The sequence below is a fragment of the Giraffa tippelskirchi genome, chromosome 4 (assembly GCF_054371585.1).
Source record: "Giraffa tippelskirchi isolate mGirTip1 chromosome 4, T2T-mGirTip1v1.2.pri, whole genome shotgun sequence".
Lineage (NCBI taxonomy): Eukaryota > Metazoa > Chordata > Mammalia > Artiodactyla > Giraffidae > Giraffa > Giraffa tippelskirchi.
Window position 1 is genome coordinate 109,233,891 of NC_137278.1, and position 26,785 is coordinate 109,260,675.

At 38.9% G+C, this 26,785-nt stretch overlaps 2 pseudogenes; one reads left to right on the forward strand and one right to left on the reverse strand.

The window, feature by feature from the left end:
* Positions 1-4,199: 4,199 nt before the first annotated feature.
* LOC145544639 (SH3 domain-binding glutamic acid-rich-like protein 2) lies at positions 4,200-4,522 on the reverse strand (annotated as a pseudogene).
* A 26-nt stretch (positions 4,523-4,548) lies between these two features.
* LOC145545637 (small ribosomal subunit protein eS17 pseudogene) overlaps positions 4,549-26,785 on the forward strand; it is a 54,459-nt pseudogene continuing 32,222 nt past the window's right edge.

The following is a 26,785-nucleotide window of genomic DNA, read 5'->3' on the forward strand; positions in this document are numbered from 1 at the left end:
GAGACTGAGAGATTCTCAATGGATCACAAATGCTGGAAGTGGTGAGAACTCAAATGTATTTAAAAAGCATATAAATAAAGAGAGATGTTACTGTGATCAAAGGAAGATTTTCAACACTTTGACCCAGGCAGACTCATTGAGCCTTATTAGTTATCTTTTGTAAATTGGGACAATGGAAGGTTGAATGTTTTTCTAAATGTTGTCTAAATTTAAATGTTAACATAAGGGTGTCAATTCAAGTGAAGGAGCTTCTTGAAGTCCAGTTAGTGTGGGGATATTGTAAATTCTTTCAAGATCTTTGACCGATCCACTTTATTTCTGACTGCAATAGAGTTTTTTTTTTTCTTTTCTTTTTCTGCAATCTCCTCTCTTGAGCTGTGTAAACAAAACACTTGAAAACACCCACTCAATATGCTGTTCTTAAGCTGTATCATTCTGCTAAACACTGGCAAGGAAGTTTCAATAGAGCAGAAAGGAAGAAAGTCTCCATATCTTTTATTTCCCTTAGGTGTAGGTAAATTCTATCCACAGATACTTATTCTTTGGGTTTGCTTTCATATATAATAATTATTCTCTTTGGACAGCTCTCAAGACTTCAATTCCATGACACATGATTTTACAAAAGTGAAAATTTCTAATGAGATGAATCCTAAATTCTCATTTCTAGATTCTTGCTGCTAAGTCACTTCAGTCGTGTCCGACTCTGTGTGACCCCATAGATGGCAGCCCACCAGGCTCCCCTGTCCCTGGGATTCTCCAGGCAAGAACACTGGAGTGGGTTGCCATTTCCTTCTCCAATGCAGGAAAGTGAAAAGTGAGAGTGAAGTCACTCAGTTGTGTCCGACTCTTCGCGACCCCATGGACTGCAGCCTACCAGGCTCTTCCGTCCATGGGATTTTCCAGGCAAGAGTACTGGACTAGATTCTTGACACCTTCTTAATTATCAAGAGGACACAGAAATGTCATAAACTGGCCCAAGTTTTAGGACTTATCCCCAAATTGAAGTTCTACCTTTAGAAATGCATTCATTTTTGAGTAATTAAATGAAACGATTTAATTTATATGAAATCCCTTAATACACTTATTGATACACGTCAAAACTCTAGTTGAAAGGCAAATGTACCAAAGTTAATCTTTCAAAATATTTTCAGTTAACACATTTTTTCATTAATCACCGTATTTGAGGCATGATACTGGGGTATCATTCAATTTTCACAAATACCTCTTTGAGGGGAACATTATCTTAATTTTATACAAGAGAAAAGTGGACTCAGAAAAAATACATATATGTTAGGGTAAGCTAGGAAATGATCAGGGCTTGGACTGAAATTTTGATTTCCTTGAATCCCAGAATCCCATTCTTCCTTTGTGCCACAGTCTACAACTAAGAGAAGGCAAGGTCCTCTGAGAATGAGATATAAGTTGAGTGTTTAGGGAAGTGAAGGCAGGAAAAAGATATTGAAACTGAGAATGAAGAGTCAAAGTCACAAGTATTTTTTTTTTATTTAGAGACTATTAGTTTCTGTAATCAAACCCAAGTAGATAAGACCTTACATATTTAATACAGTGACGTTTCTAGACCAATATGGCTGTTAATTTTTGTACAATGCCAACCCAGCACAATACAACTGGGATACTTTTTCCAAAGTTGACAACACAGCTAAAGTTTCCAAAAATTCAAATTATATATATATACATCACTCTGTATTTTGTCTAATTTTAAAAAGGCATAATCTGAGTTTTAGCAGCATATTTCCTTTGCCCCAACAAGCCTGCCATAGGAAAGAAAAATTCTGTCTTGAAATGCTCCTGATATAATATCTATGTCTACAACTCTCATCCACTTCTTTCCTAGGTGATTATCCAGATCCAAAGGCAGCTAGTTAAAGAGGGGATGAAGAAAATCATTACATGTTTGGAATTTAGCTGATAAAACACCACAGTAAGGGCAAGATATTATCTGAACAGGTTCAGGTAAGATGTGGTTCAGTTAAGCCCAGAGAGCAATACCCTCAGGACTCCACAGAGCCTGTATACCATGGGAAATACCACAGAATGGGCTTCTAGCTCACTTGTACCAAGCACAGTACCAACTCAAGCTGGTCTCTCCAATTTCTTTGCTAATCCCCCCCCCAAAAAAAAAGTGCAGGTGAGTGTAGATAGTGTGTAACTGTGATAGTAATTTAGCTCTCCTATTCATCTAGTCTGCTTAGGAGAATATGCTACAATCAGAGTAATTCAAAGCTTTTGAGACAAACAAGTCTGAGTAGCTTTCTTGGTCTGGCAAGTATTGTATTGATCCTATGACCCCAGAATTTAACTCCCAAAGACTCAATCCTACCAAGTTGCTTTTTGGTACTCACTGGCAAGAGCAGACAAAATGTAAGTTAGATCACTGTAACATTAATTTTTTAAATTGCTGTATCTTAGAAAGAAATATTCTTATCAGACTTTAACACAATACCCAGTTCAAAAACAATTTCCTGAACGGTCCCTGGGATTTATTAAGTGGAATGTGACCTGGATTGTATTTAATGCCAACTAAGCACTCATACTCACGATTTCACAGCAGCTTTCCTTGCAGAGAAAACTGGATTATGTGCCTGTTCTAGTCAAGTAGGAATCAGTGGAATGCTTTTCTTCTGATTGTAGTCCTGGACTGCAAACCTCAAGCTGGGGTGTCAGCTTCAGCAAGTTCTTTAAAAGAGTCCACATTTAGCAAGTTGGAGGGAGAGAGAACACAGGTGACAGGAACTTAATTCTTTTGCTCTTTTCCTTTCTTACAAACTTCCTTCTCAGAATCTAAAAGGCAGGTCCACCATCAGGATGCTTAGAAGAGCAGAATATCATAGGCAGCCTTCTGAGAGTTTATCCTATGCAAGACTATTCCCAGGTTGGCAACCAAAAACTCCAAAAAGTGTGAGAAGGGACAAGGTTGCAGAAAAGGAGCCTCTGCCTTAATGAAGTAGACAGGTTCTGTATTTATTTGCAACCACTTCAAAGAGAGATTTCACATGCCGTGTACAATCCAGAGTGAATCTCTGACAGCCTCTTTCCTGTATGTACTCTGTTCTGAAAAATCACTGGTACTTATAATGGAATGAGAACATGTGCCTACATTACTCTGAAAATCTGGGACTGTGCAGTGGCCAGAAATATGAGTTGGCAGAGTTAGAGGACCAGTGACACAGGAAAAAATACTAAAATGTACAGCAATATTAGTTATCTTTTAATATGCCTCATCAAGAGTTCACAAAATACATCTAACTAAGATCTTCCTTTCTCAAGAAATATAATCCTTTCACAAAATACTACTAGTTAGGGGGACTGCATTTTAAAATCTATGTGCACTTGTGAATACTAAGTTGCTAGAGCTGAAATGCTTTCAGATACAAGTCAGATAATGTCCCTATACATTTACTATCTAATTAGTGCACCTTTTAAAATATATCTTTTAAGCAATCTTATGCATTAGGTGAGACTTGCCCCTTGCAAGAGATAAAGAAGCATATATTTTTCAAAATAGCAATTCTTTTCATCCCTATAACTTGGTTCTGATCACATGCTGTAATCAACTGTGATTTCTGGACACATCAGGAAGGGCTTGGAGGATTTATGGGGGTAAGAATTTTCATCACCAAAAGGAGGCTAGAACATCTAATTTTTTCTACAGTTATGACAAAGCACTGGAATAGTGATATTTGATTCTGCAGCAAAGACCTTAAGCCCTTTGTCAACCAACATTGCTATTTTTCTTTCTGATCAAAATATTCTAATAGCCTGGCAGACTAATTTCAAGGATTATCACCTAGGTAGTTTGAAGAGAAGCAGGTTTGAGCAATCCTGGCATCGACTGCAAACCAGGGCCGATCCAATATTTTCTCCCTGATGGTGCCACCCGCTTATCACTCAGTCATTCAGGAAGCACGCCTGGAACAGGTGACAGATCCTCTGAGTAAAGTGAGGCAACTGCAGGTAATTCTGAAAATAAGAAAAAACCCACCCCAGTCCTGATTTGGTTTAAAGCAATCGTGTAATCCCATTAGACCCAAGTCTTCCCCAAACACCTTTTCCATGACAAGCAAAGTTACTGAAAATGTATGTGGCTTCCGTCACAGTGATGCATTAGGTTAGCAGCTGTGTGCTGAGTACCAGCAGGATCTCCGAAATACATCTACATCCTCTTCCACTTGTCTTCGCTAAGGTTCTGCCTTTGACGCCAACTGTGATTTCAGGCCTAAGAATGAAAGACTGTATTGCTCTCCTTGGATTAAAAAAAAACTGTCATAATCTCCACAGTATTGGTCATCATTAAATATCCGAGGTGCCAGAGGGTTGCCCTAAGTGGGTTTCTTCTCCAGGGGGATGTTCTTATACATCCACTGCCTCTGCTCTTCTGACATGGTGATGTCCACCTCCTCAACCTCTATCTTGTGGCTTCTAGAAATCTAACCACATCCTGCTGTTTCTTCTTTATTGCCACGAAGCCCGAGGAGGAGGAGATGAACTCATGGATGACCATCCTCTCGCCGGGTAGGGACCGACCTTATGCCCTCGCGGGCTCCGGGCTGGCGGGGACTTGAAGGCGGAACCCCGCGGCCGCCACCGCTGCTCGGCAGAGCGCTCGGGTCTGGGGAGAGGGCAGGGATCCGGAGCCCTCCTGCCCGCTCTGCCAAAGTCACAGTTTTTGAGGGTCAACCTCATGAGGGACATGAAGGATCCACTCTACAGTGGAAGAACCTGTAGTAAATGGTACTACATGGACAGGGTAAATATATGGTAAAATCAGTATGATTTTCTTTCTCCTCTGCAGTAAAATTGCCTCTCACCTTTTTCTGTATATGTCAACTACTCAGTCCTTTTAAGAATCTCTTCAATAAGGGATTGTAAGTCCTTTTTAAAATCATATTTTCTCTGCCTGCATATGTACTGTTTCTCACCTTTTTAAAAAAAATTCAATTTTTTTTTACTGCTTGTTTTATTTCCTACAATGATTTGGATTCCTATCCAAATTCCTTCCTGATTGTTGTTAATTTAAGTTGGTATTATAAACCTAGACTTTTGGTTTCTGGGTTAAATTTTTTCTGGAAGAATATTTGAGAGGTTGGTGTATTTTCAGTCCTCCCATACCTGAGGTTGTATTTTAATTGACTTCACACATTGATGACAACTTTGCCACATACTGAATTCTGGCACCATTACCCTTTAATCTGTAATGGTAAAGATATTCTTACATAGTGTTCTGTGATTGAGTGTCCTTGAAAGAAATCTGTATGCAACTTGATTTTACTCCATTTTGAGCCATCTGACTCAATTATACCAAGTGTGATTTTGTTGATCAGGCTTTCTTAGAACATGAAGCACATTGTGAATTTTCAGACTCAGTTCTTTCTTTTATAACTTTTTATTTTTATGATGCAAAATTTACATAGAGTGAAATGCAAAAATCTGTTGCTAAACATTTGGGTTGTTATCAGTTTGGGCTATTATGAACTAAACTTCTATGAACATTCCTATGCAAGTTGTCTATGGACATACGTTTTTATCTCTCTGGGAAAAATATGTGGGCAGTAGAGTAGGTGAATTTTTTAACCCTGTAAAAAACTGCCAAACTATTTTCTGAAATAGTTGTTCCATTTTACACCCCTGTCAGAAATGTATGAGGATTCTAGTTGTCTCACACCCTCTATTTGGTATTGATAGTATTATTTTATCCATTTTGATATGTGGTATGTACCTGTTTAATTTTATTTTGCATTTCCCTAATGTTTGATGGTATTGCACGAAATTCTCTTTCTTATTGCCATTTGTGTATCTCATTGTGATTTGTCTGAGTCTTTTGCTCAATTTTATTGTATCATATGTGTTTTTATTTTGAATTGTAGGAATTTCTTATATATTCTGTATACACAAACTTTGTTATATATTAGTTATTGTTGTTCAGTTGCTAAGTTGTGTCTGACTCTTTGTGACCCCATGGACTGAAGCACACCGGCCTCTTCTGTCCTCCACTGTCTTCTGGAGTTTGCTCAAATTCATGTCCATTGAGTCGGTGATGCTATCTAACTACCTCATATTCTGAGAATATCTCCCAGTCTATGGCTTGCCTATTCATTTACTTAATGAGGTCTTTTGATGAACAATGGTTATACATTTTGATAAGTTCTAATTTTTCAATTTTTTCTATTCTGGTTATTGCTTTGTAAAAAAAAAAATTATATGCTTATTTCAACTTTCTTGTGAAAATATTCTCATGTGTTTCCTTTTAGAAGCCTTATAATTTTAACTTTTAAATTTGGTCCCATATTCTATTGTGAATTAAATTTTTATATGGTATGGCACACAAAGATCAAGATTCTTTATATGAATATGAATATATTGAAAATATGAATATTTATTCACATTTTTTGAAGAGACTTTCCTTCCCCCTACTGAAGTGATTTTTTGCCTTTGTCAGAAGTCTTTTGAACATATAGGAGTGAGTCCATTCTGCACTCCTCAGTCTGTCCCAGAATACTTTCTCTATCTCTACTCCAATGCAATATTATCTTAAATACTCTTGCTTTATAGGAAGTCTTGTAATCAGATAGGGTTAATCCTCAATTTGGTTCTTTTTCAACAGTTTGGGGTTTTTTTTAGGGGCTTAGATTTTTCATATATGAATATTAGAAATAGTTTGTCAATTTCACAAAGAAGTAGGTCTTTCTTATATGAGCAAAGTTTTCTTCTATTATTACTTTATTTTGTCTCTTTCTTTCTGGAATTCTGGAATTCCATTGAACCAACGGTTTAAACACTGGGATCTCTCTCTCTCTCTCTCACTTATTTTGTCTCATAATTTAAAATTTTTAGGGCTTTCATGGGAGTGCTGAGTGAATTTCTCATTTTTATCTAACAGTGACTTGATTTTCTGTTCTTAACTGCCTCCCTTGTGGCTTTAACTTAGTGACTCTGCTTTCATTTTCAGTGAGTTTTTAGTCTTAGATTTGTCCCTCTCACTACACTATCAATCCAGTGGTCCCTTGAATCTTACTATACATGGGTTACACATTTTCTAAAGGCTTATTTGATGGACTCACCAGGTAAAGCATCTGCCTGCAATGCAGGAGACACAGGAGAGATGGGTTCAATCCCTGGGTTGGGAAGATCCCCTGGAGAGGGCATGGCAACCCCCTCCAGTATTCTTGCCTGGAGAATCTCATGGACAGAGGAGCCTGGTGGGCTACAGTCCATGGGGTCACAAAGATTTGGACATGACTGAGCTCCTAGGCATGCAAAGGCTTATTTGATTCCAGTAGTAAGTCAGTAAGTCAACATACAAGGTAGCCAACTACTTCCTCAAAAGAAGGAAGATGTCTTTACTGTTTTGTTTCCTTTCTTCACCTGGCTCATGGCATGCTCAAAAAACACCTGGTGGGTCAACAGCTGTGCCATTTTTCTAAGTGCTTCCCTTCACTTATATACTCTTAACATTTTCAGATCTCATGATATTTTCAGTGTTCTTTTACTCCCAGAAGGTTGCTTGTGCTTGCCAATCTTTGTAGGAGTTGAGTGGGTACTACTGGAAATTGGTATGCTTCCTGTTCTCCCCAAATGTTTCAGAGTTCCTTCAAATCTACACAGAAGGAATTAGGGAAGAAACAAACCACCAAATCAACAAAAACGCCACAGACTATTCAGGGATGACCTAAATCAAATCCCTTCTGATTATACAGTGGAAGTGAGAAATAGATTCAAGGGATTAGATCTGATAGACAGACTGTCTGATGAACTGTGGATGGAGGTTCGTGACATTGTACAGGAAACAGGGATCAAGACCATCCCCAAGAAAAAGAAATGCAAAAAAAGCAAAAATGGCTGTCTGAGGAGGCCTTACAAACAGCTGTGAAAAAAGAGAAGTGAAAAGCAAAGGAGAAAAGGAAAGATATACCCATTTCAATGCAGAGTTCCAAAGAATAGCAAGGAGAGATAAGAAAGCCTTCCGCAGTGATCAGTCCAAAGAAATAGAGGAAAACAATAGAATAGGAAAGACTGGAGATCTCTTCAAGAAAATTAGAGATACCAAGGGAACATTTCATGCAAAGATGGGCTCGATAAAGGACAGAAATGGTATGGACCTAACAGAAGCAGAAGATATTAAGAAGAGGTGGCAAGAATACACAGAAGAACTGTACAAAAAAGATCTTCATGACCCAGATAATCACGATGGTGTGATCACTCACCTAGAGCCAGACATCCTGGAATGCAAAGTCAGGTGGGCCTTAGGAAGCATCACTACGAACATAGCTAGTGAAGGTGATGGAATTCCAGTTGAGCTATTTCAAATCCTAAAAGATGATGCTGTGAAGGTGCTGCAGTCAATATGTCAGCAAATTTGGAAAACTCAGTAGTGGCCACAGGACTGGAAAAGGTCAGTTTTCATTCCAATTCCAAAGAAAGGTGATGCCAAAGAATGCTCAAACTACCGCACAACTGCACTCATCTCACACTCTAATAAAGTAATGCTCAAAATTCTCCAAGCTAGGCTTCATTACTATGTGAACTGTGAACTTCCAGATGTTCAAGTTGGTTTTAGAAAAGGCAGAGGAACCAGAGATCAAATTGCCAACATCCGCTGGATCATCGAAAAAGCAAGAGAGTTCCAGATAAACATCTATTTCTGCTTTATTGACTATGCCAAAGCCTTAGATTGTGTGGATCACAATAAACTGTGGAAAATTCTGACAGAGATGGGCATACCAGACCACCTGACCTGCCTCTTGAGAAACCTGTATGCGGATCAGGAAGCAACAGTGAGAACTGGACATGGAACAACAGACTGGTTCCAAATAGGAAAAGGAGTACATCAAGGCTGTATATTGTCACCCTGTCTATTTAACTTATATGCAGAGTACATCATGAGAAACACTGGGCTGGAAGAAGCACAAGCTGGAATCAAGATTGCCAGGAGAAATATCAATAAACTCAGATATGCAGATGACACCACCCTTATGGCAGAAAGTGAAGAAGAACTAAAGAGCCTCTTGATGAAAGTGAAAAAGGAGAGTGAAAATGTTGGCTTAAAGCTCAATATTCAGAAAACTAAGATCACGGTATCTGGTCCAATCACTTTATGGCAAATAGATAAGGAAACAGTGGAAACAGTGTCAGACTTTACTTTTTGGGGCTCCAAAATCACTGCAGATGGTGACTGCAGCCATGAAATTAAAAGATGCTTACGCCTTGGAAGAAAAGTATGACCAACCTAGACAGCATATTAAAAAGCAGAGACATTACTTTGCCAGCAAAGGGCCATCTAGTCAAAGCTATGGTTTTTCCAGTAGTTATGTATGGATGTGAGAGTTGGACTATAAAGAAAGCTGAGTGCTGAAGAATTGATGCTTTTCAGCTGTAGTGTTGGAGAAGACTCTTGAGAATCCCTTGGACTGCAAGGCGATTGAACCAGTCCATCCTAAAGGAAATCAGTCCTGAATATTCATTGGAAGGACTGATGCTAAAGCTGAATCTCCAATATTTTGGCCAGCTGATGTGAAGAACTGACTCATTTGAAAAGACCCTGATGCTGGGAAAGATTGAAGGCAGGAGGAGGAGGGGACAACAGAGGATGAGATGGTTGTATGGTGTCACCTACTCAGTGGACATGAGTTTAGTAAACTCCAGGGGTTGGTGATGGACAGGGAGGCCTGTCGTGCTGTAGTCCATGGGTTTGCAAAGAGTCTGACATGACTGAGCGACTGAACTGAACTGAACTGATCAATATGAGAATGTCTAAGAGGGAAATTGTGCTGGGGGACATCATGGCACAGGGCTACGTCTCTGTGCTATATTACAAATTAGTTGTTTCCCGTATTCCATATGTCTACTTCCATGCCTGCTTTGGTTCTGCCTGTGTTAGAAGCAAAGCATGGAGCCTTTCAGTGTTGGCTGTGGGTCTAAAACAACAGACAGAAGACATCTACTCCTGGTCATGTTGTTTTGCTCTTGTCTCTGGCTGTTTTCTCTAGTTTATAAGGATGACTGAAGTATCCTCTTATTACCCAATATATTTTTAAAGTATTTATTTATATCTATCTACTTACTTGACTGCCTGGAGTCTTAGTTGTGGTGCACGGGATCCTCATTGCTGTGTTTGGCCTTCTCTGTAGGTGTGGTCCTTGGGCTTAGTTATCCCATGGCATGTGGGACCTTAGTTTCCCAACCAGGGATTGAACATGCATCCCTTGCATTGGAAAGCAGATTCTTGACCACTGGACCAACAGGGAAGTCCCTACCTTACCCAATATTTTGACTGACATGGAAGCTTTCCATCCTTTTTTTTTTTTTTAATTTCTGGAATGAAGTGATGGAGATCTCTTCTAGCGTTTGGTACTCAGGCAATATTTCCATTTGAATATTCCATGGGTGACTTCAGTGGGATTTTGGAAGGAGAGCTAGACTCATGTGTTTATATAATCTTTCCCAGAAGTCACATAGACTTTAAATGCCCTAGTCTAGTACAGCAGCTTATTTTATGGCTTGAAGTAAAAATGCAATTCTGCACTTTCTTTGGGAGCATGAGTATGCCAGAATGACTGAGAGAAGGGTTTTCTTCTGCCCCAGACCTAAAAATACCGTTCACCTAATGACAGGGCCCATGTTTTTCACCAAGTATTGTCCTGAATTTGCAGCTTAAATGTCCCTATTAATTTTTTTCTTCCAGAAAATATTATTTTACTTCTGAAAACACAGATATAGATGAATCAGTGAACTTTGCCACGGAAATGTGCATTTAGTGACACTTTTCTGATGTACTGGGACTGGAAATAACATCCTTTGCTGAGTTGCTTTAGTCAAGAAAGATTGAATATCAGAACACTTGAATTCTAACGGTTTTTCTGACTTTTCAGTTCTCTTACTGCATCTGTGCCTGAGGCAGAAGGAGCAGAAGCAACAAAATATTATAAAATGACTATATTTTGCACAGAAAGAAAATGTCCTTGTACTGGTTCATCCTAGAGAACAATAGATTGGTCACTGTGTAAATGTTTCTTACTGAAAAAGATCTTGTTTTTATACTGCTAGACAACTTCTCTGCCCATCAGGGGGGTTCCTGAGAGAAGATTAACTTTATTATCCATTTTCAACACAACAAATGTAAACAATTAGAACTTAAGCTTGCAATTTAATCACCCGAGAGCTAAAAATGATTGCATATTGCACAGAGACCAATACATCTATTTTATGTGGCAAATGAATGGTCTTACCATGATTCATTTACCTGCTGTTTTGTGTGAACATTCTTTTGTAAAATGGTTGGGAGACACAAGCTGTTCGACCAGTACTGAAAAGAAATTACTGTTTTATCGCAATATTCAGTGGTAGTGTTTCCGCTTCATATATATAAAATTTCATGAAGGTAAAAGAAAGATCAGTCAATAAATATTTATTGAACCTCTTCCTTTATGTTTAGTGCCTTGCTGGACTCAGTGGAAGGTACAGAAATGTATAAAATACAGTACTTACAGGAAAGTTAGAGAGGAAATCTTACCATCTGTGTAGCTTTATCTGTTCTAACACATGTTAAAAAGTTAAGTTCAAGTCTAGATTAGAAATCTCTTTATCTAGGCCTTAAAAAAAAGTTCATAGTTTTTCTCTCTGGCCAGACTATTTTTTTGAAAATGAGGAGAACTGGATATGTGTGTTTAACAAGTAAATGGAACTAATTTCATTCATGGGCTAGACTTTCTTGTTTGACCAGTGAATTGAACATGCCAGGCATGGGAGTAGATAAGCCATCCCTACACTGAAATGCATTCTATTTTAATGAGTGAAATAGCAAGTATACCAATAATTTCAGCATGATAAGTGGTTTAGTAGAGGTCTGTAGGCATTTTTCTATGGGTATATCGCTTCACTTAGATTATCAGCAAGAGTTCCTGAGAAGTAAGAGTAGTTTTCTGTTCCTTGTAAGTTGAGAAGGCTGTGATCAGGATTGCAACATTTACCACCCATCCATGGGTTTCATGGGCTCCCCAGGAGGCATTAGTGATAAAGAACCCACCTGCCAATGCAAGTTAGACTTAAGAGTTGCAGGTTTGATCCCTGGGTCGAGAACATGCCCTGTTGGAGGGCATGGCAACCCACTCCAGTATTCTTGCCTGAAGAATCCCATGGACAGTGGAGCCTGGTGGGCAGCAGTCCATAGTGTAGCACAGAGTTGGACGTGATGGAAGCAACTTAGCACACACACATGGATCACAGGCATTTGAACATACTCTAGTCTCTTCTATGTTAGTCTCTAAAAAAGTCTTCCTGGGGTCCTCTAAGACCGTTCAGCTATTCCCCAGCAGGCTTCTGCCTGTCACAGCCAGACCTCCTCATCTCCCCTAGGTTCTTCATTTGAGCACCATTTACTTCCATTCTCACACCATTTCATTGATTGTTTCTTGTTGAGAATGCCAAGGACCTAAAGACTTCAAAAGACAATATTCAATTCCCACCTTCCTTAAACTCTTTTTAGTTTTTGGTATGTTTTTACCAACTTCTTCCTGATAAACCTGTTTTTCCCCTGATTGCTGTGACACCCTCTGACTTTCTTAGCACCTTTGGCTACTTATTTTCCTTTGAAGATTTCACCTTCTCTTCCTAATCTTCAAATGCTGAAGCTCCTTGTGGCTGTATCCTAGACCCTTCTCCTCTTGTCTCCCTGGAGATGTCATTTCACTTTAAAGACCATGGCTCATAATTATTGAATATTTACTCTAACTAGGGTTTGTTCTAAGTGATTTAAATATATTTCTCATTTACTCTTCACCATAGCCCTTTAAGGCACATACAATTATTATTTTCATTTTACAGATCAGGAAGTTGAGGCATCAAGAATTAAAGTAACATATAAGTACAAACAAATATTAGTACACAGTAGAGTTAGATTTTGAACCCAGACACTTTTACTACATGTCTGTGTGCTAATAGCTAGACTTTTTACACATTGAAGTAATCTATTTCAGAGTCTGTAGTCACCACAAGCCTGTAAGAATATAGAGTTTGGATGGTTGTTTTTGTTCAGTCATTATGTTGTGTCCCACTCTCTGTGAAGCCATGGACTGCAGCATGCCAGGCTTGCCTGTTCTTCACCATCTTCTGAAGTTTTCTCAAACTCATGTCCATTTAGTCAGTGATGCCATCTAACCATCTCATCCTCTGTCATCCCCTTCTCCTCCTGCCCTCAATCTTTGCCAGCATCAGGGTCTTTTCAAACGAGTCAGCTCTTCGCATCAGGTGGCCAAAGTATTGGAGCTTCAGCTTCAGCATCAGTCCTTCCAATGAATGCTTGGGGTTGATTTCCTTTAGGATTGACTGATTTGATCTTGCAGTCCAAGGGATTCTCAAGAGTCTTCTCCAACACCACAGTTTGAAAGCATCAGTTCTTTGGCGCTCAGCCTTCTTTAAGGTCCAGTTCTCACATCTGTACATGACTACTGGAAAAGCCATAGCTTTGACTATTTGGACCTTTGTTGGTAAAGTGATGTCTCTGGTTTTTAATATGCTGTCTAAGTTTGTCAGTTCAGTTCAGTTCAGTTCAGTTGCTCAGTCATGTCCAATTCTTTGCGACCCCATGAACTGCAGCATGCCAGGCCTCCCTGCCCATAACCAACTCCTGGAGTTTACCCAAACCCATATCCATTGAGTCAGTGATGCCATCTAACCATCTCATCCTCTGTCTTCCCCTTCTCCTGCCTGCAATCTTTCCCAGCATCAAGGTTTTTTCAAATGAGTCAGCTCTTTGCATCAGGTAGCCAAAGTATTGGAGTTTCAGCTTCAACATCAGTCCTTCCAATGAACATTAAGGACTGATCTCCTTTAGAATGGACTAGTTGGATCTCCTTGCAGTCCAAGGTACTCTCCAGAGTCTTCTCCAACACCACAGTTAAGAAGTATCAATTCTTCAGCGCTCAGCTTTTTTTATAGTCCACCTCTCACATCCATATATGACTACTGGAAAAACCATAGCCTTGATTAGATGGACCTTTGTTGGCAAAGTAATGTCTCTGCTTTAATATGCTGTCTAGGTTGGTCATCGGAGAAGGCAATGGCAATCCACTTCAGTGTTCCTGCCTGGAGAATCCCGGGGACGGCGGAGCCTGGTGGGCTGCCATCTATGGGGTCGCACAGAGTTGGACACGACTGAAGCAACTTAGCAGCAGCAGCAGCAACAGCAAGTTGGTCATAACTTTCCTTCCAAGGAGTAAGCATCTTTTAATTTCATGGCTGCAATCACCATCTGCAGTGATTTTGGAGCCCCCAAAAGTAAAGTCTGCCACTGTTTCCACTATTTCCCTACCTATTTGCCATGAAGTAATGGGACCAGATGCCATGATCTTAGTTTTCTGAACATTGAGCTTTAAGCCAACCTTTTCACTCTCTTCTTTCACTTTCATCAAGAGGCTCTTTAGTTCTTCTTCACTTTCTGCCATAAGGGTGGTGTCATCTGCATATCTGAGTTTATTGATATTTCTCCCAGCAATCTTGATTCCAGCTTGTGCTTCTTCCAGCCCAGCATTTCTCATGATGTACTCTGCATATAAGTTAAATAGACAGGGTGACAATATATAGCCTTGACATACTCCTTTTTCTATTTGGAACCAGTCTGTTGTTCCATGTCCAGTTCTAACTGTTACTTCCTGACCTGCATACAGGTTTCTCAAGAGGCAGGTCAGGTGGTCTGGTATTCCCATCCCTTTCAGAATTTTCCACAGTTTATTGTGATCCACACAGTCTAAGGCTTTGGCATAGTCAATAAAGCAGAAATAGATGTTTATCTGGAACTCTCTTGCTTTTTCGATGATCCAGCGGATGTTGGCAATTTGATCTCTGGTTCCTCTGCTGTTTCTGAAACCACCTTGAACATCTAGAGGTTCACAGTTCACGTATTGCTGAAGCCTGGCTTGGAGAATTTTGAGCATTACTTTATTAGAGTGTGAGATGAGTGCAGTTGTGCAGTAGTTTGAGCATTCTTTGGCATCACCTTTCTTTGGGATTGGAATGAAAACGGACCTTTTCCAGTCCTCTGGCCACTACTGAGTTTTCCAAATTTGCTGACATATTGAGTGCAGCACTTTAACAGCATCATCTTTTAGGATTTGAAATAGCTCAACTGTAATTCCATCACCTCCATTAGCTTTGTTCATAGTGGTGATGATTCCTAAGGCCCACTTGACTTCACTTTCTAGGATGTCTGCCTCTAGGTTAATGATAACACACTGTCGTGATTATCTGGGTCATGAAGATCTTTTTTGCACAGTTCTTCTGTGTATTCTTGCCACCTCTCCTTAATATCTTCTGCTTCTGTTAGGTCCATACCATTTCTGTCCTTTATTGAGCCCATTTTTGCATGAAATTTTCCCTAATATCTCTAATTTTCTTGATGACATCTCTAGTCTTTCCCATTCTATTGTTTTCCTCTATTTCTTCGCATTGATCACTGTGGAAGGCTTTCTTATCTCTCCTTGCTATTCTTTGGAACTCTGCATTCAGATGGGAATATCTTTCCTTTTCTCCTTTCCTTTTTGCTTCTCTTCTTTTCACAGCTATTTGTAAGGTCTCCTCATACAGCCATTTTGCTTTTTCGCATTTAAGTAAGACTGTAGGTGCTGAGAGAGGGCATCAGAGGGCGGACAGACTGAAACTACAATCTCAGAGAACTAGCCAATCTGATCACATGGACCACAGCCTTGTTTAACTCAATGAAACTAAGCCATGCCATGTGGAGCCACCCAGATGGACGGGTCATGGTGGAGAGGTCTGACAGAATGTGGTCCACTGGAAAAGGGAATGGCAAACCACTTCAGTATTCTTGCCTTGAGAACCCCATAAACAGTATGAAAAGGCAAAAAGATGTGACACTGAAAGGTGAACTCTCCAGGTCGGTCGGTGCCCAATATGCTACGGGAGATCAGTGGAGAAATAACTCTAGAGAGAATGAAGGGATGGAGCCAAAGCAAAAACAACACCTAGTTGTGGATGGGACTGGTGATAGAAGCAAGGTCCGATGCTGTAAAGAGCAATATTGCATAGGAACCTGGAATGTTAGTTCCATGAATCAAGGCAAATTGGAAGTGGTCAAACAGAAGATGGCAAGAGTGAACATCAACACTCTAGGAATCAGTGAACTAAGATGGACTGGAATGGGTGAATTTAACTCAGATGACCATTTTATCTACTGCTGTGGACAGGAATCCTTTAGAAGAAATGGAGTAGCCATCATGGTCAACAAAAGAGTCTGAAAGGCAGTACTTGGATTAATTCTCAAAAACGACAGAATGATCTCTGTTCATTTCCAAGGCAAACCATTCAATACCATGGTAATCCAAGTCTATGCCCTGACCAGTAACGCTGAAGAAGCTAAAGCTGAATGGGTCTATGAAGACCTACATGACCTTTAGAACTAACACCTAAAAAAGATGTCCTTTTCATTATAGGGGACTGGAAGGCAAAAGTAGGAAGTTAAGTGAAACCTTGAGTAAATGGCAAATTTGGCCTTGGAGTACAGAATGAAGCAGGGCAAAGGCTAACAGAGCTTTGCCAAGAGAACGCACTGGTCATAGCAAACACCCTCTTCCAACAACAAAAGAGAAGACTCTACACATGGACATCACCAGATGGCCAACACTGAAGTCAGATTGATTATATTCTTTGCAGCCAAAGATGGAGAAGCTCTATACAGTCAGCAAAAACAAGACTAGGAGCTGACTGTGGCTCAGATCGTGAACTCCTTATTGCCAAATTCAGACTTAAATTGAAGAAAGTGGGGAAAACCACTAGACCATTCAGGTATGACCTAAAACAAATCCCTTAGGATTATACAGTGGAAGTGACAAATAAATTTAAGGGACTAAATCTGATAGAGTGCCTGATGAACTATGGATGGAGGTTCGTGACATTGTAGAGGAGACAGGGATCAAGACCATCCCCAAGAAAAAGAAATGGAAAAAAAAAAAGCAAGATTTGTCAGAGCTATGTCTAATTCACTGCTACATCCTTATCACCTACCCTAATGCCTGGCATATGGGAAGTACTATTAAATATTTGGTGAGGTACACTGAATCAGCTGCCATCTTGACTTTGTATAGACAGGATTTCATTTTCCCTCTTGGCTTAAAGCTCAGTGGGTATTTCGTGGTAGTCAACTTTATATCCATTATGGAATACATGTGGTAAAATAAACCCCAGCATCCAAAGATTACATGTTCTTTGGGAAACATTATCCGCTTGGCTGTGGTTTGCTTACCCGTTTTCAAAGGTCTGTGATTAATCTCCTTGTTCATCTCGTGGGCTGTCTTAGACTGATATTACAAGGACTTTAAAGCAGTCATCTTTGGCAGCTGAGCTCTTAGCTGGTCATCTTCGTACTATTAAGAGATACTTGTCCAGATAAATACCAGAACAGAGGGAGGAAGTTATTGAATCCCTTGGATTTCTAATATGTGTGGAAGGAAGTTGATAATGATTGAAGAAGATGATTTTATGATATGTCATGTGGGTGTGTCTTTTTAAATGATCATTTCAGCAGTACTTAAAAATGTTCTTGTATTTCAGGTGGATAAAGAAAACTTCTGAGCCACTTATAATTACTAATGACTTGATCTGACTTCCTAGGAGCAGTAAATTTTTACATTTTTGCAACACCAACAACACAGAAATATGGTTTCTTTTTATTCCCCCTAGCTATAGAACATGAACCACAGATGGGAAAAGATGCAGTTTTTTTTTAACTCAAAGAAAGTAGAGGTTTAGACACAGTTAAATACCCATTATGAAGCATTCTGGGTCAAATGAAGGCTCTAACGTGCCCAGTAATTTATTACAGTAGGCAGGTTTCATTTGTGTTTGAACTTTTTTGCAGTCCCATAGCATCAGTGCTGAAATGGTTTCTCCACATACCAAAATGTTTAGCAAAGCTACTTGTTTCCCTACTCTCTTATCTTATGCATGTGGGAATGGTCAAACTGTAAGCTTAGAAAAGAAAGGATGATCTTCATAACTGCTTTGCTTTTGACTTTAAATTTTAATTTATGGCATAGAGATTATGTTGAATTGGAGAAAGAGAGACCTACTTTTGGAACCTTTCTTTAGTGTGATTAATTAAAAGAAAACCTCAACTGCAATTTTGTCAATAGCAAACATGAGTATCATAAACCACAACACAGCTGTTTTCTTTTATTTTTTCTATTTAGGTAGTGTGCCATGAACCTCAGAATGAAAACCAATACTGCAACATTATTTAAGAACTGTTAACAGGCCTCATACCACTTTTCAAGAAGCATGTAAAACTAATGCCTGACCTTTCCATGCTCATTAGAATTTGCTACATGTCTTCATGCTACACTGGGGTTTCTGTTTGTGCCGCTCTGGCAGAAGTGGTCTCTGTCATGTCTTCTCACTTCTGTTACTGCTAAAATGTTAACAAAGTAAATTAATTTCAAGTTCAAGTGGGAGGCACATGAAGCAGTGTTCCTCTGCTCATGACAAAGCTTCAGCAGAACCAAGGTAGAGGGTAACCGGCAAGAAGTTATAGAATATTGCTGAAAATGCCAAGGGACTTCCCTGGCAGTCCAGCGGGTAAGATTCTGTGCTTCTACTGCAGGGGACACAGGTCCAATCCCTGGTCACGGATCCACATGCTGTATGACATGGCCAAAAGGGGCTATGGAGATTTTTTTAAAAAGAAAATGCTAATGGTCACATTCGTTTGGCTCTTCAACAAAGTCCAAAATAACAACGACCTATAAAAAGATAGAATTTCATTTATTTTATCAGTAACAATTCAAGGGTAAGCAGACCAGGGGTGAAGGCTACACTTCATCCATGACCCACACTCCTTCTACATTGTTGCTCTGCCTTTTCAAACTGTGATTTTCACCTTAGGGTCTGAAATAGCTGCTTCAGCTTTCACCGTCATGTCTGCCTTCCAGTAAGTTGCGAGGAATAAAGGAGAAGTGGAGAGAATGCTTCTTTCCTTTACTCTCATGATGCAGAAGTCATTCCACTCATTTTCACTCACATCCCACCAGTCAGAACTTAGTCACATGAACCAATGTAGCTGCAAGGAAATTTGGGAAATGTAGATTTTGGTTGGGTGGCCACCTGTCAAGGTAAAAATCAAAAAGCCTTTACAATTGAAGGGAAAACTGAAGGATGGATTTTGAGACAGAATGGATAATACTATAATAACTTTAGGTAAAACTGAGGGAGTAGAGCAATAACATGGTACAGGGGTAAACAGATAATTATCCTTTAGCTCTGGCAACCTATAAGTACATAAGATACAGAGATCAATTACAGTTAATTGAGGTTGAAAAGATACTGACTGGCTAGACATCATAGAACTGATGAAAATTTTGGAGACTAAGGCACAGAACTAGGCTTAAGACAGTGTAGCCACAGGCACTTGCAAATCACACCATGGAATTATCTTCTGATAACAGTGCCACTGCTGACTCAGATTAGAGTCTTAGATTAGACTGTGAGACGCTTGATTTTGTTGGGAATATCAACACTGGAAACTGAAATATCATCCCTGGATGCTGCCAAAGCTAGAAATTAATTTTAAACTCTCCCTCTTTCCTTCAATCTTTGTGCCAGATTCAAAATCCTAGGTTGGGAGGCCATAATGTTGAATTTAGCACATGGGTCTGAATCTGAGCTGCCAGGGGTCTGGGAGCACAAGTGTTTGGCCCTCTAGGTGCTGGCAATGGAAGATAGAGCTACCTCCTGCAGAGACTTACTTGTACAATGTGGGACCCAAAGCATGGACAGGGGGTTCATTTTCTGTTCAGCCGTTTAAAAATGTCAAAAATGTGTGCTAAAACAACCAACACATTTTTCAGATTGAGCAAAAATAGCATAAGTACTTAAGTGCCTGGTTTGAGAGTTAGAGAATACAGAATTCTAGTCTTTGCTCTATAAATGTATTCATAATGCCTACCTCCTAGGGTTTTGTGGGCAACATTTGCAAAGTACAGGTTTCAAAAATCGACATAAAACAGATAGATTTACACATTAAGTTTTAAATATAGTTTGAAGATTTTAAAACATTTTTTTCCTTTCTAAGTGGTCTTAATATTATCCATCCACCTTTGTCATGAACTGATTAGCCATTATTTCAATCCAGCTAGCCAATAATATATGCAGATATTCTAAAATTAATCTGTAATACTATAATAAGCAAGGTTGACAATTGGGCCAGTTTTGTGCTCACTCTGAACTTTCTCAGATTTATCAGTTAGGGGAAGAAAATATTGTGCAGTGCTTTTTATAGTGAACTAAAGGCAGTAAACTCAATCTAACAGTATGCAGAATAACACCAAACACATATTCCAATAGTGGTTCTCTGTAGTTATTAAGTGAACAGCTTTGTTTCCCTCTCTCAGAAGTGAATTCTCCTTGACAGTACTTGTGCGTTGATAAATATAAGCATGTAAAAGTCAACTGTTTCCAGTAACCACTTCAAACTTTCTCCTCTAAGAAACATCCTAAGCAGCATTAGGAAGAAAGACAGAGGCAGGCTTAAGTACCTCTGCAGGCTGCCAAAAATACAGGTTGGATGGTGAACAGCACCTGGGGAATTCATTAAGACCATATGGACTGTCAAAAGTTCAGTGTACTAGAGAAGAAAACTCCCTCAGTGATAGTATGTGAATAAAATAATCATTGGAAACAATGGCTCTAGGGGATTACTATGGTCATTTAAAAAGTTGCAAGTTCTGCTCTGAACAGAGAAATTACAAACTAAATGAACTCAATTGTTAAACAGACAACCAGGCAATGAGACAGAATTTATATCAGTGTCTTCTTTTTTTTCTCTAAAATATTTATTTATTTTAATTGGAGGCTAATTACTTTACAATATTGTAGTGGTTTTTGCCATACATTGACATGAATCAGCCATGGGTGTACATGTGTTCCCCATCCTGAACCCCCCTCCCGCCTCCCTCCCCATCCCATCCCTCAGGGTCATCCCAGTGCACCAGCCTTGAGCACCCTGTCTCATGCATCGAACCTGAACTGGTGATCTATTTTACATATGGTAATATACATATTTCAATGCTATTCTCTCAAATCATCCACCCTCGCCTTAAGATATTTTTAAAATTTTATTTATTTGACTGTGCTGAGTCTTAGTTGCAGCATGTGGGATCTAATTTCCTGACCAGGGATCGAACCTAGGCCCCTGTGTTAGGAGCTTGGATTCTTAGCCACTGGACCACCAGGGAAGCCCTAATGTCTTTTTATTTGGCCTCAGTTCTTAGGGTTGTCATATATATGTAAATAAAAGGTTGAAGTCAATGTAGTGAAATAAAATTCAGCTCTTTTTTGTTTGTTTGATTTCTGTTATTGTTTAAAAGACAGATCATGCATTCACGCTAAGTTGCTTCAGTAGTGTCCGAATCTTTGTGACCCCATGGACTTAGCCCACCAGGCTCCTCTGTCCAATGGGATTCTCCTGGCAAGGATACTGGGGTGGGTGTCCGTACCCTTGTACAGGGGGACTTCTTGACCCAGGGATTGAACCTGCATCTCTTATGTCTTCTGCATTGGCAGGTAGGTTATTTACCACTAGCATCACATAGGAAGCCCTTGATTAGTAAAATTAGAACAAAATAGGAATGAACTAAAATTATGATAGTATTTTAAGGTATCATAGATACTGCTTTTAAAATTAGGATTTATGTGCTACCATTTGAATAATCACTTCTGAGCTTCACAGAAATAAAAGAGTAAGCTCTATGAATATTCCTTTTATATATTTCCAAGATAAAATTAATTTTATTCCCTTTTCTTTAGGTTCATTAGCTGAAACTTGCTGACTGATATAAGAGGTCTACCTACCACTGTACCCATCTCCTTTTTATCTTTGTCTCTTCCCAAGTTCTGCCTGGTGTTATTTAAAGATTGGAAATATATCTGCTTTTGTAATTTCTGAGACTATAAACATATTATAGTACTGTATTTTGGCAAAATAAACCTAGCATATTAATTGTAATATTTCTTTGCCATCAAAGAGTAAGCTGAGAAAAAGTGATTAGAAATTTATAAAAGGAAAGAAAAGAGGCAAAAGTTTTAAAATAAAAAGAGGCAGCATATATAATTTGTTAGAGGGGAAGTTAGAAAATATTTGATTTGTGATTGTCCCACAGAGAAACTGATTTTTAAGGAATAAGCTGTTGTGTGTGTCTATGTTTCTGTGTGTGTCTGCACATGTTGTTAAAGTGCTAGACGTTCTGTTTCTTTCAGTGAAACAACCAGCATCTTTCGCTTTATTCTTACCACAAGGACTAATAGAAACTCCGCAGAAACTTCAATAATCTTACAGAGATCCAGGATGGGATCCTGTTACCTATAAGAAGCTCAGCCTCATAGAGTAAGGAGTGAGAGTATTTTTTTAATTACATAGTTTATTTTTCCAAGTATGAAGTAGTGTATTATAACTGCTGAAAACTTGTAAAACACAAAAAATAAAGATGAAAATAAGTGTCACAGTAAGTTTGCCACTCAAAGTTAATGACTATCAACAATTTGGTTCACTTCATTTCCATCTTTTTTTTTTTCTTCTCTCAATATGCATATAATGAAGCAGAGCACCCATTAAAATGATATCTGTGAAGAAATCTGGAAGCTGTGGAAATTCTAGGAAAGCTTGGAAAAAATATTTAGAGCTATATGAACAGAATTAGAATGATATGAACAATTCAGAACTTTATGAACAAATTGTTCTAGAGTATATTGTTTAGTGAAAAACAGCAGCAGTTCTTTACACAGAATCAGCAGGGTCCTTTTATTAGGCATTCTCATTTTAACAGAACCAATTACTTATTGTAGTTGAGCTCCTGTATTGCCTTCATTTCTATGATGAGTGAACTATACAATAATCATGGGACAGAACACTTGTCACTTTGGGGAATCAAAGTTACAGCTCATGACTCCAACGTAGGACAGATTAAGTATTAAAATGTGCTATTGCTTATGTGTAGGATAGGAACTCACCAAAGTGAATACTCATTGTAAACTTAAGTATTTGAGGGAGAGCTTTATGGTTGATATTGAGACTGAGCTGCACCTTGAAGAAAGACAAATTTGGAAAAGACAGAGAGAAGACCAAAGAAAATGTTACTGGACAGATAAGCAGATCAGGATGTGATCAATTATGGAACCGTAATTTCCAAAGGAATCTGGACTTGATGTTGTAGCTCTAGGTGTTAAGCATTAAATAGGTTTCAAATTGTGCGCCAATTTTGTTTGATTGTTAATGACTGTCAGGTGGTGGCTGTATTGAGAAGGATTCTAAGCCTAATCAAGGGATAAAGGACCAAGATGCTATGTTTAATGATGTCTGCCATGGTCATGGCATGGAAATTTTTATAACTGGTACACAGTGGTCTATGATGTAATAGGCAACACAATAGTGGATTCTTTTAAGAGGTAAGTCACCTTAAATGTGAGTTTGAAAATGTCCATTCATCAAGCATTTTGTTACTATACTATTTGAAATGTAGAAAATGAAGATAAGAACATTATCAATACAGATACTGTTGAACATGAGACAGTAAAGATGAAAATAACACTTTATATTTCATTAGCTGATATAAGAAATTGAGTTTGAAACAAATTTTTTTCAGAAAGTTTGCTTAACAAGCTAAAATAACAAAAATAATCTAGTTTAATTCACCATGAGGGGAGAAAGTAATCTTTCCCAAACTTTAACATGAAGATTTTTTTTTGTCTATATATTTAAAATATTAAGTATTATTCTAGCTTCTTACTTTAATTAGTAGAGCTATCAGTTGGGAAAAGACATTGTTTATTTTCCCAATTTATTTATTTATTGTAATTTCCAATTGTTCATTGGTACTATATAGAAATCCAATATATTATGTATATTGAATCTGAATTTGTATCCTTTGTTCTTGCTAAGCTCACTTACTAGTTCTAGTAGAGTGAGTATGTGTGTGTGTGTGTATGTGTAGATAAGTCCCTTGAAATATTCTACATAGACAATTATGTTTTCTTCAAATAGAGACAGTTTTATTTCTTCTTTTCTAGTCTGTATGCTTTTTTTCTCTTTTCTCTTTTATGTCTTTTATCTTGTATTATTGCATTGCGTGGGACCTCCAGTATTATGTTGAATAGGAGTAGTATAAGTGGACATACTTGTCTTTTTCCCAGTCTTAGGGAAAAAGTATTCAGTCTTTCACTACTTAGTATGATGTTAACAACTTCATGTTTACTACTAAACTACTAGTAGTTACTACAAAGCTGTTCATTTATGCTTACTAATTCTGTTAATCACTGAGAGAGAACTGAAGTTTTTAAGTGTAACTGTAAATTTGTTTATTTCTCTGTAAAGTTAAAAATTTTTTAACTTTGTTGAGACTTTTTTTTTTTAGAGCAGTTTAAGTTTCACAGCTAAATTGAGGGGAAGGTACAGAGATTTCCCATATGTTACCTACCCCTCCCCACCCCAACCTACATATATAGGCTCCCTCATTATGAATATCCCCCACCAGAAGGTACATGTGTTATAACTGCTGAACTGGCATTGACGTATCATAATCACCCAGAGTCCACAGTTTATTTGTTCTGCCTCTTTCTCTCTCTCGTTTCCTAGGACTCCAATTAGATAAATTTTAGACTGTTTAATGTTGCACAACTCAGATTTTCTGTTCTGTTCTTTCCTTTTTTCTTAAACATTTTTTCTCTTCGTGGTTTTTTTTTTTTTTCTGGTAATTTCTATTGTTGTTCAGTCGCCCAGTTGTGTCTGACTCTCCATGACCACATAGATTGCAGCACACCAGGCCTCCCTGTCCCTCATCATCTCCTGGAGTTTGCCCAAGTTCATGTCCATTGCATTGGTGATGCCATCCAGTCACCTCATCCTCTGATGCCCTCTTCTCCTTTTGCCCTTGATCTTTCCCAGCATCAGGGACTTTTCCAATGAGTCGGCTGTTCACATCAGATGACCAAAATACTGGAGCTTCAGCTTCAGCATCAGTCCTTCCAGTGAATATGCAAAGTTCATCTCCCTTAAGATTGACTGGTTTGATCTCCTTTCTGTCCAAGGGACTTTCAGGAGTCTTCTCCAGCACCACAGTTCGAGGGCATCAATTCTTTGGCATTCTGCCTTCTTCAAGGTCCAGCTCTCACAACCATTCATGACCGACCACTGGGAAGACCACAACCTTGACAGTACAGACCTTTGTCAGCAGAGTTGCCTCTGTTTTTCAACACACTGTCTAGGTTTGTCATCAATTTCCTGCCAAGAAGTAACAGTCTTCCGATTTCATGGCTGCAGTCACGTCTGCAGTGATTTTGGAGCCCAAGAAGAGGAAATCTGTCACTACTTCCACCTTTTCCGCTTCTATTTGCCATGCAGTAATGGGGCCGGATGCCATGATCTTAGCTTTTTTTTAATATTTAGTCTTAAGCTGGCTCTTTCACTCTCCTCCTTCATCCTCTTCAAGAGGCTCTCTATTTCCTCTTCAGTTTCTGCCATTAGAGTGGTATCACCCGCATATCTGAGGTTGTTGATGTTTCTCCCCCCATCTTGATTCTAGCTTGTGAACTCATCCAGCCCGGCATTTCTCATGATGTGCTCAGCATATAGATTAAACAAACAGGGTGACTGCAGACAGCCATGTCGTACTCCTTTTTTGATCTTGAACCAATCAGTTGTTTCATACAGTGTTCTAACTGTTGCTTCTTGACCTACATACAGGTTTCTCAGGAGACAGGTAAGATGGTCTGGTATTCCCATCTCTCTAAGAGCTTTCTACTCTTTAATTTCACTGATTTTTTTCTCAGCTGCCTCAAATATGCTCATTAGCTCATGAAAGGCATACTTCATCTCTGTTACCTTTTTTTTTTTTCATTTCTAGCATTTACATTTGATTTTGGTGCTATATTTTTTCATCTTTCTACTGAAATTCCTGAATTGTTTATGCTTATTGTCCATTTTTTTCCACTAGAGCCTTTAACGTATTTTAAATTCTCTGACACCTGCGTATCTAGATTATATTTGAGTCTGGTTCTGTTGATTGCTTTCTCTTTTGGCAAAGTGTTACTTTTCCTTGCTTCTTTGTGTGTTGTATGTTTTATTTGAATGTTGGGTATTTGATGTAAAACAGTAAAGACAAATTAATATTATTTGAGTTTGGAAATGTCCACCTTTTTTGGCTTGGTTTTGGAGAGAGACAGGAAATATCAAATTAATCTAATCAGGGGTTGACCTGGGTATGGTTTTATTGCTATTGTGACCCTTGGCACACCACAGGCGTTAAATTCCTTGTCCTTAGGGCGGTAATTAGTTTTTTGGAGCATTTTTTTTCAATATCTGCTCCATCTTCAGCTTTAGGTCTTCTCTTTGTGCCTGTGTCTCAGGGTCTCTTTCCCATCTCTTGTGCCTCTCCCAGCGATGGACTGCTGTTGCTTTTCACTCAGTGCTTGCTGGCTTGGCTGTTCAAGCTAATTATCAGGGTATTGTTTGTCGTCCTAGCTCAGCTTCAGTCATCGGTAAGTACTGTGTCCCTGAGCCCTGGGGGTAGGACTTTCAAATGATTCTTCCCTTCTTCTGTTTGTAGGAGACAACTAACCACTGAGCCCAGAGGACTTCCTGCCCTCCCTGGAGGGACAGAAGAATATTTGCTTTCTCCAGGTTCAATAGGCCTTGACATTTTGCCCAAGAGAGACAGAGTTTCCTGTATTTCTCCTCAGTGGCTTAAGACTTTTGCTGCCTAAAGAAAAAGTGGAG